At 35.7% G+C, this 15,649-nt stretch overlaps 1 protein-coding gene across 1 annotated transcript in view; it reads right to left on the bottom strand.

The window, feature by feature from the left end:
- LOC117701317 (uncharacterized) overlaps nt 1-15,649 on the bottom strand; it is a 408,908-nt gene that overhangs the window by 37,921 nt on the left and 355,338 nt on the right. The window lies entirely within an intron of this gene.

The following is a 15,649-nucleotide window of genomic DNA, read 5'->3' as shown; positions in this document are numbered from 1 at the left end:
TTCTTTTATTGTTGAGAATAGTTCTTGCTCTCCTAGGTTTTTTGTTATTCCAAATGAATTTGTAAATTGCTCTTTCTATCACTATGAAGAATTGATTTGGAATTTTGATGGGTATTGCATTGAATCTGTAGATTGCTTTTGGCAGGATAGCCATTTTTACTAAGTTAAACCTGCCAATCCAGGAGCATGGGAGATCTTTCCATCTTCTGAGATCTTCTTCAATTTCTTTCTTCAGAGACTTGAAGTTCTTGTCATACAGATCTTTCACTTGCTTTGTTAGATTCACTCCAAGATAATTTATTTTATTTGTGGCTATTGTGAAGGGTATCATTTCCCTAATTTCTTTCTCTGCCTGTTTATCCTTTGAATAGAGGAAGGCTACTGATTTGTTTGAGTTGATTTTATATCAGCCACATTTCTAAAGTTGTTTATCAGGTTTAGGAGTTCTCTGGTGGAAGTTTTAGGTTCACTTAAGTATACTATCATATCATCTGCAAATAGTGAAATTTTGACTTCTTCCTTTCCTATCTGTATCCCTTTGACTTCCTTTTGTTGTCTAATTGCTCTGGCTAAGACTTCCAGTACTATATTGAATAGGTAAGGTGATAGTGGGCAGCCTTGCCTAGTCCCTGATCTTAGTGGGATTACTTCAAGTTTCTCTCCATTTAGTTTGATGTTGGCTACTGGCTTGCTGTATATTGCTTTTACTATGTTTAGATATGGGCCTTGTATTCCTGATCTTTCCAAGACTTTTAACATGAAGGGATGTTGAATTTTGTCAAATGCTTTCTCAGCATCTAGTGAGATGACCATGTGGTGTTTTTCTTTGAGTTTATTTATGTAGTGGATTACATTGATGGATTTCTGAATTTTGAACCATCCCTGCATTCCTGGGATAAAGCCTACTTGATCTTGATGGATAATTGCTTTGATGTGTTGTTGGATTCGGTTTGCAAGAATTTTATTGAATATTTTTGCATCAATATTCATAAGAGAGATTGGTCTGTAGTTCTCTGTCTTTCTTGGGTCTTTCTGTGGCTTAGATATGAGTGTAATAGTAGCTTCATAGAATGAATTGGGTAGTGTTCTGTCTGTTTCTATTGGATGGAATAACTTGAAGAGGATTGGTATTAGGTCTTCCTTGAAGGTCTGAAAGAATTCTGCACTGAAACCATCTGGCCCCGGACATTTTTTGGTGGGAAGATTTTTAATGACTGTGTCTATTTCTTTAGGTTTTATGGGACTGTTTAGGTGGTTTATCTGCTCCTCGTTTAACTTTGGTACCTGGTATCTATCTAGAAAATTGACCATTTCCTCCAGATTTTCCAATTTTGTTGAGTATAGGCCTTTGTAGTAGGATCTGATAATTTTTTTAATTTCCTCTGTTTCTGTTGTTATGTCTCCCTTTTCAGTTCTGATTTTATTAATTTGAATGCTGTCTCTGCGCCCTTTGGTTAGTCTGGCTAAGGGTTTGTCTATCTTGTTGATTTTCTCAAAGAACCAGCTCCTGGTTTTGTTGATATTTTGTATAGTTCTTTTTGTTTCGACTTGGTTGATTTCAGCCCTGAGTTTGATTATTTCCTGCCGTCTACTCCTCTTGGGTATACTAGCTTCTTTTTGTTCTAATGCTTTCAGGTTTGCTGTCAAGTTGTTAATGTATGCTCTTTCCACTTTCTTTTTGTGAGCACTTAGAGCTATGATTTTTCCTCTTAGTACTGCTTTCAATGAGTCCCACATGTTTTGATATGATGTGTCCTCATTTTCATTTAAATCTAAAAAGTCTTTAATTTCTTTCTTAATTTCTTCCTTGACCAAGTCATCATTGAGTAGAGCATTGTTCAGTTGCCAAGTGTATGTGGGCTTTCTGTTGTTTTTGTCTATGTCAAAGACACGTCTTAACCCATGGTGTTCTGATAAAGTACTAGGGATTATTTCAATCTTTCTGTATCTGTTGAGGCCTGTTTTGTGACCAATGATATGGTCTATTTTGGAGAAGGTACCATGAGGTGCTGAGAAGAAGGTATATTCTTTTTTTTAGGATGAAATATTCTATAGATGTCAGTTAGGTCCAGTTGGTTCATAACTTCTGTTAGTTTCATTGTGTCTCGATTTAGTTTCTGTTTCCATGATCTGTCCATAGCTGAGAGTGGGGTGTTGAAATCCCCCACTATTATTGTGTAGGGTGCAATGTATGCTTTAAGCTTTAGTAAAGTGTCTTTTATATATGTGGGTGCCCTTACATTTGGGGCATAGATGTTGAGAATTGCGAGTTCCTCTTGGTACATTTTTCCTTTGATGAATATGAAGTGTCCTTCTTTATCTTTTTTGATTACTTCTGGTTGAAATCTGATTTTATTTGATAGTAGAATTGCTACTCCAGCTTGGTTCTTGGGACCATTTGCTTGGAAGATTGTTTTCCAACCTTTTACTCTGAGGTAGTGTCTGTCCTTTCCACAGAGGTGCGTTTCCTGAATGCAGCAAAATGATAGGTCCTGTTTACGTATCCAGTCTGATAGTCTATGTCTTTTTACTGGAGAATTGAGTCCATTGATATTAAGAGATATTAAGGAAAAATGAGTGTTGTTTCCTGTTATTTTTGTTATTGGCAGTGGAGATATGATTGTGTAGCTACCTTTTTTTACGGTTTTTAGAAGATTACTTTCCTGTTTTTTCTAGGTTGTAGTTTCCCTCCTTGTGATGGAGTTTTCCACCAATTATCCTTTGAAGTGCTGGGTTTGTGTTGAGATACTGTGTAAATTTGGATTTGTCATGGAATATTTTGGTTTCTCCATCAATAATGATTGACAGTTTTGCTGGGTATAGTAGTCTGGGCTGACATTTATGTTCTTTTAGGGTCTGTATGATATCAGTCCAGGATCTTCTGGCTTTTATGGTCTCTGGTGAGTAGTCTGGTGTAATTCTTTTAGGTCTGCCTTTATATGTTACTTTGCCTTTTTCCCTTACTGCTTTTAGTATTTTTTCTTTGTTTTCTACATTTGATGTTTTGACTATTATGTGGCGGGAAGTATTTCTTTTCTGGTCTAAACTATTTGGAGTTCTGTAGGCTTCTTGTATATTTATGGACATCTCTTTCTTTAGGTTAGGGAATTTTTCCTCTATAATTTTGTTGAGGATATTTACTGGTCCTTTAAGTTGGGAGTCTTCCACCTCATCTACTCCTATTATCCTTAGGTTTGGCCTTCTCATTGTGTCTTGGATTTCTTGTATATTTTGGGTTAGTAGCTTTTTGTATTTTGCATTTTCTTTGACAGTTGTGTCAATGTTTTCCATGGAATCTTCTGCACATGAGATTCTCTCTTCCATCTCCTGTATTCTGTTGGTAATACTTGTGTCTATGACTCCTGATCGTTTTTTTAAGTTTTCTATCTCCAGGTTATTTTCCCTTTGTGATTTCTTTGTTGTTTCTACTTCCATTTTTAGATCCTGCATGGTTTTGTTTAATTTCTTCTCCCGTTTGGTTGCATTTTCTTGCAGTTCCTTAAGGGATTTTTGTGTTTCCTCTCTAAGGGTTTCTATCTGTTCTTTGAGAGTGTTATTTATGTCTTTCTGAAAGTCCTCTATCATCATCATGAGAAGTGATTTTAATTCTGAATCCTGCTTGTCTGTTGTGATGGGGTGTTCAGGGCTTGCTATGATGGGGGAACTGGGTTCTGATGATGCCATGTAACTTTGGTTTCTATTGTTTACGTTCTTGCGCCTGCCTTTTGCCATCTGGTTAAATCTAGTGCTACCTGTACTTCTGTCTCTGATTGTAGCCTGTCTTTCCAGTTGTCTCGCTTTTGTTTGGTCTTCTAAGGGTCCAGATGTCTCTATGATTTTTTCCAGCTGCACTGATTATGGTGGTATCTCTAGGATGCCTCAAGATATGGTGCCTCCAAGGTAGCAGTCCAGCTATTTGTCTGCTGTTCTGGGTGCAGTGTCTCCTCTTGGATATCTCAGGATATGTTGTTTGACACTCTGAGTTCAGTTGTTCCTCTGTGGCTCTGGGTTGAGTGGACCTTCCAGTATGTCTCAGGCAGAATTCGGGGTCCACACAACTGCAGACCTGGCAGAGGTCTGGTCTAGGCCTCAGACCCGGGAGATGGGCAAAAGGGGGGTGCTAGCCGGCAGGGGCAGGGGGCGGGGGGGTATCTGCTGGATTCTGAGCCCTCAGGGCACCCAGCTATGAGTTCAGGGTAGTATGTGGGTTTTCCTACCTAAAGCTGGTTGTGGGATCTGTGGAGCCCCCAGAATGTGTCTGGCAGCAGTAATAGGGTGCACTCACCAACAGGCCTCACACCGGAAGGGGGGCGCGCGCCGGCAGAGGAGTGCTAGCTCTGGCTATGGGTTCTATGGATCCCCCAGAATGTGTCTGGCAGAATCCTGGGTACCCCACAAGCAGGCCTGGCAGAGGTCAGACCCAGGCCTCAGACCGGAAGAGGGGCGCCCAGTGGCAGGGGAGTGCTAGCGCTGGCTATGGGTTCTATGGATCCCCCAGAATGTGTCTGGGGGAATCCGGGTTGTACTCACAAGCTGGCAGAGCAGAGGTCCAGCCCAGGCCTCAGACCAGAAGAGGGGCGCGCGGCGGCAGGGGAGTGCTAGCGCTGGCTATGGGTTCTATGGATCCCCCACAATGTGTCTGGCGGAATCCTGGGTACCCCACAAGCCGGCCTGGCAGAGGTCAGACCCAGGCCTCAGACCAGAAGAGGGGCGTGCCCAAACATGACCTTTCAAAGAATCACCTTGACTAAGGGTTTCAAAAATTATTCTGTGCAACTATGCTCCACCTGTGTCATTGGAATGAAAGCAAATGGCCCAAGTAGAGCCACCAAGATGAGCCAGTAGCCTATTGTGCCTTCAGGAGAATTATGTGCTCTTCCAAACACAATCCAAATACATAAATGTTATAAGAACTCAACAAGTACACTGTGACAGGCAAAGCAATTACTTAAGGTGCTACATTCAAGAGTCCAACTGCATCTGTGTTCTGAATCTATACACTTAGTCAAGCACAGATAAAAGTATCAACTTGCATCTATACTCTAAGTAAACTAATATTTTGTCTTTATTTTCCAAAAAATACCTATAATTGTATATAATTTGCACAATAATAATATTGCAATATATATTATTTAGTCATTTAGTAATGTCTTTCAATATCCAGAAAGACTAAGAGTTGTGATAATTTTTTCTAGGACATGTCATCTTTACAATACAGAATAATATCTGTAATATCATTCCATACATTTTACGTTCTATTCAAATTCTATCAGTTCTTCTTTCCATAGCACAATACCAAAGTGATTGTCTACTCCACACAGTCACTGAGGAGCAGGGTTCTGGATCAGCATTTTCCATTCAGTTACCAGGCTCCAATAGATATCTCTGCAACACTGATGGCCTCCAGTTAGAGGGTAATATACTGGAGCAAGAGGGACTTGATGCTTCCAATTAAGATGCTTCTTTAACAATTCTTTGTCATGGCCTCTGACAGTGGCACCAGACCAGGTAGCACTCTGGATTCTAAGGAAGAGGGTCCTCAGTGTCCCTCCACATTCAGAATGCTTGGATGATTGCCCTGCTACTGCAAGCACAGCTGCAAGGTGAGACACCTCGAGACAGGCCCATGCAGGTCCAAGGCAGACACTCTGGAGCTTTACTTGATTCTATAGAACAATGGTCATTCTAGTTCTCTGCCCATTGCCTCCCAGACATGTCCACAGTTGTTGGGAGAGAAATCTTCTCTCAAATGGTCCTGCTTAACTACTTTTTTCTGTAATTTACCATTGGCAAGTACATTCACTGTCTCTTCAAGCAATGGTAGCTTATTTCCCATTTCTGCTGTCAATTTTGTTAATGACTGAAAATGATCAGACATGTGAAAAAAGGCCAGCGAGCCTCAACACGGACTTTAACCTCTGACCATAGACCTCTGGTTTCTCAGCCTCCATGGCCTGAGACTCCTTACATTATCTGCCATCCAAATATTCACATTCTACCCCAAGGGGGTAAGCAGTTACTGACTTCCCAGACTACATGTCCTGGAGGGCCCCTTCAGTGTCCCGCAATGGGGGACGCATTTGACTAGCAAAGACATGAGGGACTTTGCACCTCATGGTCTCATTAGACAGACTTGTCACAAGTTCAGGTGTCCAAAGCCCTACAAAGATCAGAGATTCAAAAAACTGGATGCTAAGTTACAGAACACCTACAAAGGAACTCTGGCAAATAGTGTAGCAGTTTTTCATGATCTAAAACAGCACCTTCTATTGGATTCACTGGGGAGGCACTTTATAATTTACAGTTGGTACTGAGCATCCAATTGTAGCTTAGAGCTCGTGGCAGTGGACAACCCATGATTAGTCTACATTAAGCCCAAGAAGACACGAGAAGGACCCTCTGTCCAACATTGCCTAGATGGTCAGGATCTAAAATTTTATTGGCACAAAATGCTAAGTTAGAACCAAAGGGGACTTTGGCAACAAAAAGTCATTGAAATAATTCTTGATATTTGGCTATACCAAATCAAGTTTCTCTGTCAGTAAAATGGTATCTTCATACATATATTCAATCTTACACATGCTCACCGTACCACCTGCTGTACAAACATGACCTTTCAAAGAATCACCTTGACTAAGGGATTCAAAAATTATTCTGTGCAACTATGCTCCACCTGTGTCATTGGAATGAAAGCAAATGGCCCAAGTAGAACCACCAAGATGAGCCAGTAGCCTATTGTGCTTTCAGGCTATACCAAATATCAAGATCACTGTCTTACCTAAGCATCAGAGACATTTTTATAGCAGCTGATGGTAGCATATACAGAGATTCACAGCCAAGCATTTAGTAGAGATCAGGAAATTGAGTGGAAGATGAGGAGGAAGGGTTGTAGGAACCAGAGGGTCAAGGACACCAGAAGAGGACAGCCCACAGAATTATCTAAGCAAGGTTCATAAGGGTTCCAGATAGAACCACATATCTCCTGTGGGTCTTTAGTAGGCCCTCTGCATACATTCTTTGGTTGTTTAACTTGTTATTCTTGGACTCCTCACAGTGGGAGTGGGGATGACTCTGACTGTTTTGTCTGTTTATGGGACAGTTTTGTTTTTAATGGATTGCCTCATCCAGCCTTGATATGATAGTTTATGTTTACTCTTGTTCTATTTTTTTTTGGCATGTTAAGTTGATATCCCAAGGAATCCTTCTCTTTTGGAAAGAAAACAAAGGAGCAGTGGATGAGAGGAAGAAGGAAGGTGAAGGAATGACTAAGAAAAGTGATTGGTAAGGCTGCCGATGGCATGCATTACATGACAGAAAATTAAAAAAAAATCAATGTAGCCTTAGAGGTTACACACATGTACAAGGTTTAATGTGACCAATGTCTTTGACCAAAAGGAACATACATTTCTTTTCTGCCAAACGTGAAATTTTATATACTCTTTTGAATAATATTACCTCATACCTTTCAGCATTATTTCATGCATGGTAAACTCAATTCCTTATACATTGGGACAAATCAGACCTAAGCTACTCTAAGTGAGAGAGACTTCCACTTTTAACCCAGATGGCTAGAAAAACACCCTTATGATAGAAGGAACCTCATACCACACTGATTCTTGTTTCCAGCACCCACAACTCATGTTATGTGTCTTTATGCTGATAATCAGTCATAGTGGAAAATCTACCTTTCATAACAACCCCTACTTAGCTGATGATAGATTTAAGATTACAGAAAGAATGCCTATGAGACTAGTATATGTACTTTAATATTGCTGCCAACCTGCAATGTAACTTCCAAACATATGTCTCTTCTAGACTTTGAGAATGAATAGAAGCCGAGTGGTATTGGGGATGTTCCTGGTCACAAGGAATTACTTAATATGTCTCCACTTAACAAATTAATCTGAAATGTTTTCATTTTGTTCAAGAAGGTTTGCTCCTGGCTGTTTGGCCTTCTCTGTCTGACACAACCCCTCTAGTGCCTGGCACAAGAGACTTTCTACTTCTCCTCAAAAAGGTTTCATTTCTCCCCTTTCTAACACAACAGGATCAGTTCCTACATTCTTCCTGACTTGAAATTCCCTTGGAAGATTCCACATTTCACAAAGGCTGTCCTCTCTGGTTAGAAGTCCATGAAATAGAAGCTGGTCCAGAAAATCAAGTATAGCCTTGAGTCCAATTACCCATAATGGCATGGTTTCATTTACACAGAGATCTGAGTAGCTGAACCCAAAATGGAAGAGTTAGTCTTGTTTGACATAGCTATCCAACCTGTGCACAAATAATGCAATTGCTGCCTGGATTCTCAAAGTTTCTACTAATAATATGAACATCCTAAGTTGTAAGGAACTGTAGACAGGGAGGACAATAAGGATATGGGTGGAAGTTATTATTAAATTTATTATCATTAAATAAAGATAAATCAGTATAGAAGACACCATTCTGTTTCTATGAAGCATTAATACCATAAAGAAAAGGAAAATGATGATAACAATTGGTTATGTAAAAGCTTTCTGATGTGACAGCAACATGAATTGACAAGCAATTTCTTTAGTACTGCACATGATGTGAAAACAACAGCGAACCATTGTAGTTGAAGTCTACAAAGTGATTTGCCATTCAACTAAAAAATTAAATGTCTTTACTTTTCTGGCGTCCCTGATTGATTCTTCCTGGCTTAAATTTAAAGTCCAAGTTGTTTCTCAAACAATTTATGTTCATAATTAGCCATTATATTCATATGACTATGGGATTGGTAATATGAATCTACTTAGCTTGAACTATGTGTGAACATTTTCCTGCTTTTGGCTATAGAGACCAAGGTACATAGATTCAAATTTACTTTTTTACTAGGGTGATATCATGAAACTTTGGGAAAAGTAGAGTAGGAACAGGCAAGATGGCTAATGGTCATCAGCTATTGGATTAGGGTACCTGGAATGCCTCATTAGCATGGGGAAGCATTTCAGGAATCTCAGTTGCTGATTGAAAAGTGTCTATAAGAAAAAATAAAATCGATACCATAATTGAATTTAGAGTATGTGATGCTCATCTGGTAGAGAGAAAAGTGGATGTTTCCCAAAACAAGCCCAGTGAAGAAGAAATCCTGCTATTGAAAGGAGTCTCCCATATTGCATTGATAATAGAAGATATCCAATCACAGTGGGCTTCAATGTAATTTAGAATGTTTCTCAAATGCATATGTGTGTATACACTCACACATGTGCACACACACACACATGATGCGCACACACACACGCACACACATATATATATATATAATGAACTTTAATGATTTCTTGAAAATAGAGAAATGGCCCCTTCCCTGAGTGCTGAATTATTTCCCAGCCATTGTGTGAGAACAAACGATGAGTGACTAGACCTGCTGAAAAGCATAATATTTTGAATAACATTTATTTAATTTCTGCCCATCTTTAAAAATTTATATTATGAGACCTTGACATTGTTTCAGGATAAACACAAGTTTACAAAGTGGAAGATTCTGTGTGGTTTTATTTGTCTATCAGTTTTTCTCAGAATCTCCTTCCTGTAGCATAGCTCCCAATTGCATGAGTAAAAATTGTAATAAGCTCAATAATTTTAATTAGAAAAGTTTCCTTTTGTGAGAGCATACATATATGTGCATGCACAACCCAATCAGAAATGCCAAAGCTCAGAGGCTGTATTATCCACAAGGACTCCACCTTTCTTTCCTGTGATAGCTTCCCTATGGTTGCTTTTCTGTTTAGCACAAGGAAATTTATTAACTTCACTTAACCTTGGAATTGGTTATATGAATCTATACAGCTTAGACTCTGTGTAAACTTTTTGCGTTTTTTGTCAGAAGTACTTGCTTATATGAACTTGGCCTATAGATATCTGGGAGCTAAGACATTCAAAGACATAAGTGTGTTTGCAGAGTAGAAGAGGCTATAATGAAATGATACATCAGCCTCAGGATATTCAAATGAAAGTTTTATTTCAAATTAATAGATAATGTTAGTAGGTCTATGTAATTTTAGGAAGTATCTTTCAGGAATCTTCAGGCAAGTGTTGCTGAGACAGATCCCTCAGCTCAAGTCTTCTGATGGAGATGTTTCATGGCAGCCACAGGCTTAACTCTGCTCTTTGGTCTAATTAAGCACATCTCATACAACAGCATAATCACACACACACACACACACACACACACACACACACACACACACACACACACATATATATATATATATATGTATATATATATATACACATATATATATATATATATATATATATATATATATATATATATATCCACATGGGCGTATATTATCACAAAAGCTGATCCCATGGCCTTGTCACCAAGGGACAATTAATAATCAATGCTCATCAACAATCAATACTAATCTGTAACCAATAGTGATCAATAAACAATGATGATCAATAATTGGTGATGATGATGATGGTGACAGGGATAGTAAACATTGCTTACTTCTTTCATCCTTCCTTTTAGTTTTGTTGAGAGAAACTCTTGCTACATAGCACTATAACCTGCTATGTAGAGCAGGCTTGTGTTAGACTCCTAGACAGCCACCTGCCTCTGCTATCTCTGTATTGGATCTAAAGGTATGGGCTGCCACACACAAATGATTTTGCATAAATTTTATCAAAACTTCTGTGTAACTTCACATAGTGGTGTTAACACATTTAGGATTTATTTTAGGGGATAAGTTCCATGTGACTCACAGGAGAGAACATATCCTGATTTATTTTGAGAAATTGTTAGTGCCATAATTTTGATGGTACTGGATTTTGTTTTTTTTGTTTTGTTTTGTTTTGTTTTGTTTTGTTTTGTTTTGTTTTGTTTTGTTTTTTGAGACCAGGTTTCTCTGTGTAGCCCTGGCTATCCAAGTACTTATTCTGTAGACCAGGCTGGCCTTAACCTCAGAAATTCCTCTGCCTTCCAAATGCTGAGATTAAAGGCATGCACTATTAATTATTGATCATTATTGGATATTGATTAGTATAGATTATTAGCCATTCATTTTACTGAATAGATTATCATAATTATTGATCATTATTCCATCACCATCATCCTCCTGCCGCTGCCTACCTAGTGCTGGGATTAAAGGCATGTGTCACCATTGCCTGGCTGTGGTACTGAATTTGTTTAATCGCATAAACATTCAAAGAGAGTATCTGGAAGTAGGCATTCTCCCTCACTTTTTCCTCATGGTAGGGGTAAAGGGAGAGTCCATGCACTAAGGGCACTACCTGGGATAGCTTATCATCTCTCAAAAAATAATTACGGATATGCTCATAGATGTGTCTCTAAGTTCATTTGAAATCAAGCTGTGTTGATAGTCAAGATGAACCATCCCACTAGCAAATCCTCCCCATTTGATGTCTTTCTACTATATCACTTTATTAGTAAATGATTATAGGTAATTGATTACTATTAGTGATTAGTATTGATTATTGATCATTAATAGTTGTCCCTTAGAATCCATCTAGGATTCTCCTACTGGCTTTAGAATTTCGGCTATCTGCTTGTCATTTAAATTCCTACAAAATGTTACCTATCTCTTTCAGTCTGCCCCACAACCTCTTTTTTACTTTATATACCTGTCTTAGACTTTTCCAAACACCCCTCCTCATTTTTATTTTCTGAGCCAAGGTTTCTTTGTTTAGCCCTGACTGTCCTGCAATTCAATTTGTAAACCTGGCTGGCCTCAAACTCAGAAATTCTCCTGCCTCTACTTCCCATGTGCTTAGATTAAAGGCAGGTACCATCAATTACTGATTATTATTGGTTATTGATTAGTATTGATTATTGCTTATTGATTAGTATGGGTTATTGATTAGCATTGACTATTGATCTTTATTCCATCACCCTCATCCCCCTGCCTCTGGCTCCCAAATCCTGGAATTAAAGGTGTGTGCCACCACTATCCAGCCCAAACATTCCTTTTAACTTCAGGCCCATGCCTGCAAGTAATTTTTCAGATATGTTCTTTAAGGAAAGAAATTAAGTGTCTGGAGAGATGGATCAGCTGTTAAAAGTGCTTGCTACTCTAGCAGAGACCAAAGTACTGTTCCCAAACTCAATCTGTAACTCCAGATCCAGGAGATCCAAATGTCCTCTTCTTTTCAGGCATATGGGGGTGAGAGGTATTTAAAAAATTAAAACATCTGTTCTGAAAATAAAATATTTTTCTGATACTATGCATAATTAAACTTAAGTCTTCAAAGGAATGTAGATGAAAAATTGGGTAATGACACTTTTTTTTCTCTGCTTTTTGCCATTTAGAGGTAATCTCAATGGAATGCTTTATTCAGTCCTTACATGTAGTCTGGAAACACATTGAGGAATTTCACAAGCTTTTTGACATACCCATGATGTCACACCTGTGATGTCAAAACTGTGATGTCACACCCATGATGTCACACACCATGATGTAATACCTCAGTGATGAATGACAGCGATCATTGTAGTCAAAAAAGAATAACAAATAATAATAATAATAATAATAATAATAATAATAATAATAATAATTAAAGTGAACCCAGATACTTAGCTAATGAAGTACTGATCATGGATAATGTTGGAGGATGCTGAATCAGGATTCACATTTATTAGTTTAGGCATTTATTTATTTATTATTTATGCATTATGGTCTGAAAGTATATAATTGACATGAACTAATTTATATATTATTATATATTATTTATGTATATATTTATATACATAATTTATATACATATACATACATAATTTTTTATTATTGGATAATATATAAAAATTTGTAATATATTAATATCAAAATATATCAACATATAATAATATATAATATATGTAATATCTCCTTATATATTTTTGGCTATTTTATTCATATCACATTAATATATGAGAAATCTTTGATCTGAGAATGTATAATGGCCATGAATAAATTTTATATATTCTTTGTTAGTATTGGATAATATTATGCATATATGTAATATAATATATTTAAAAATATATAATACATTAACATATATATTTATATATAACATATTAATATATAATAATAGTATTAAATATTATATAATGTGATATGATAAATGTAATATATCCTTATATATTAATTGGTGGATATTTTATTTACATTACACTTGCATTTCAATAACAATCTATCTTCAAAAAATGAATAATAGCTATGAAGAAATTATGTATTTTTTTATTATTGGATATTTTATTTATATTTCACGTATTGTGCATATATAATAATTAAAATGTAAAGGTGGAAATTTTTCACTATCGTAAGAGAAGCAGAGCTTCCTGTGACTGGAACTCTTCTCTCTGTGTCCTGTTATTGATTGTATTGATCATTTTGATCATATTGATTATATTGATTTAACTTCATCTTTCACCATCCTGGGTCACAAGAAACCTAATTTCCAAATGAGAAGAAGACAGGAAGTAAATTCAAGATAGAGAGGAGCTGGGGAAAATCTAGAAACAGTGTGACATAGTATATAATATATAACATTGTAATCTATATGTATTATAGTAGTAAGGAATCTATTTTCAAGAAATTTGAGTGAAAACTGTAATTAATATATATTATATATACTAATTATATGTGTAATAAATCTTATATATTTATGTATATTTTATATACTTTATTTATAATGTATACAAAATAAATTATACAGAGTAATGTATTATATATACATATATATATATTTATTTATATATTTATATGTATATATAATTTTTTTAGGTTGAGGCTATTTTCCTAACCCAAATTTATATGCATGTATTTTGTTTCATCTATCTATCTATCTATCTATCTATCTATCTATCTATCTATCTATCTGAAAATAATTCATGAAACTATAATCAGTTTATATTTTAGGACTAATAAATCTATTATCAATAAACGTGAAATATGTCTTCTTCAGATCTTCCATCTGATGAAAAACAATGTGAAAAGTTAAAAAGATAACCCTTTGTGATATTATGAGTGATGGCAGAAGTTAAAACTAAAAATGATTTAAATGATTTAAAAATTATTAGGAAATAATTTAAAAATTTATTTAGAAGGTAATGTCCTAATTCAAAATTATATAAAATTATTTAAAATTATTTTTAAAAATTCATTTGGAAATAAATGTCGTAAATTAAAGTAATTAAAATTATATAAAATTATTAAAAATTGTAGAATAATTTATTTAATACCAATTTGAAAATTATCATTGTAAATGTTAATAATTTAAAATACTTTAAATTATTTACAAATTATTTAAAAATTCATTTTGAAATTGATTTCCTAAATTAAAACTATTTAGAATAGTTTAAAAATATTAAAATAATTTTAAATTATATAATAATTTTTATAATTTTTGTTAACATGATTTAAATCTTTTTTTATTATATATTTTTTATTAGATCTTTCATTTACACTTTAGATGCCATCCCCTTTCCCCATCCCCCCCTTAGAAAATCCCTATCCCATGCCCCCTTTTCCTTTTTGCATTTATACATTTTTTAAAAAATGTTAATCATTATCACTAGCTGTAGTGATAAAAACTGCTTGGTATTGGTACAGAGACAGAAAGGGCGATCAATGTAACAGAATTAAAGACTCAGAAATGAACCCGCATACCTATGGTCACTTGATATTTGACAAGGGAGCTAAATTCATCCAGTGGAAAAAGGACAGCATTTTCAACAAGTGGTGCTGGCTCAACTGGAGGTCAACATGTAGAAGAATGCAAATTAATCCATTCTTATCCCCCTGCACAAAGCTCAACTCCAAGTGGATAAAACCAGTCACATAAAACCAGATACACTGAAACTATTAGAAGAGAAGTTGGGGAAGACCCTCGAATACCTAGGCACAGGGGAAAAGTTCCTGAACAGAACACCAATGGCTTATGCTCTAAGATCAAGAATCGACAAATGGGACCTCATCAAATTGCAAAGCTCCTGTAAGGCAAAGGACACTGTCAACATGACAAAACGGCAACCAACAGATTGGGAAAAGATCATTACCAATCCTACATCTGATAGGGGGCTAATATCGGATATTTACAAAGAACTCAAGAAATTAGACGCCAAACAACAAAATAACCCCATTAAAAAATGGGGTACAGAGCTAAACAAAGAATTCTCAACTGAGGAAACTCGAATGGCCGAGAAGTACCTTAAGAAATGCTCAACATCCTTAGTCATCAGGAAAATGCAAATCAAAACAACACTGAGATACCACCTCACACCAGTCAGAATGGCTAAGATTTAAATCTTATATAAATAATACATTTAGAAATTTATGACCTAAATGAAAATTATTTAAAATTATTCCAATACTATTTAATATTATTAAATTTATTTTAAAATATTTAAATCTCATACATGAAATACATTTTGAAATTAATGTCCTAAATGAAAATTACTGAAAAATAATGAGAATTATTTCATATTCTCATTTATAATTACTTAAAATTATTTAAAATTGTTTAAAATTAAAATTATTTGATTTTATTTAAGATTATTTGAAATTAATTAAATATTATTTAAAACCACTTTTAGAAATTAACGTCCTAAATTTGAGTGAAATTGAAAGAATTAATGAATATTCTGATTATAAACTATTTTACATAATGTGTGTATTCCAATGATAGA

Source organism: Arvicanthis niloticus (assembly GCF_011762505.2).
Source record: "Arvicanthis niloticus isolate mArvNil1 chromosome Y unlocalized genomic scaffold, mArvNil1.pat.X SUPER_Y_unloc_4, whole genome shotgun sequence".
In the NCBI taxonomy this organism is placed as follows: domain Eukaryota; kingdom Metazoa; phylum Chordata; class Mammalia; order Rodentia; family Muridae; genus Arvicanthis; species Arvicanthis niloticus.
This window is presented reverse-complemented; position numbering and strand designations above follow the sequence as displayed.